This window comes from Penaeus monodon, chromosome 32 (assembly GCF_015228065.2).
Source record: "Penaeus monodon isolate SGIC_2016 chromosome 32, NSTDA_Pmon_1, whole genome shotgun sequence".
Classification (NCBI taxonomy): Eukaryota; Metazoa; Arthropoda; class Malacostraca; order Decapoda; family Penaeidae; genus Penaeus; species Penaeus monodon.
The window spans coordinates 34,726,095-34,726,430 of NC_051417.1; positions in this window are offsets into that span (position 1 = coordinate 34,726,095).

A 336-nucleotide genomic window follows, 5' to 3' on the forward strand; every position below is an offset into this window, starting at 1 on the left:
GGGATGACAATTTCCCAAATAACAAATTCCTTTTCCACAAATGGGCGAGTACCCGGGCCTCAGCACTACCTCCAGGATCTACGCCACTCGGAATCTGATGCTTCTTATACCAATGATACTGATGACTTAGCAAGATTTTCCTTCGAATATTGATATGTTGGACACGTTGCAAGATCTTCACTCACTTGCTCCACGTTAGAGGAAACGAAGAGCCATTGCAGACATCAGGGAATGCAACTTGGTTTTAGTTATTGCATAATATGGATTAATATACTTGTGTAAAACGATATCTTTCTCGTCTTCCTTTACGTAAAGGTGTAATGAAATGAGAATTTT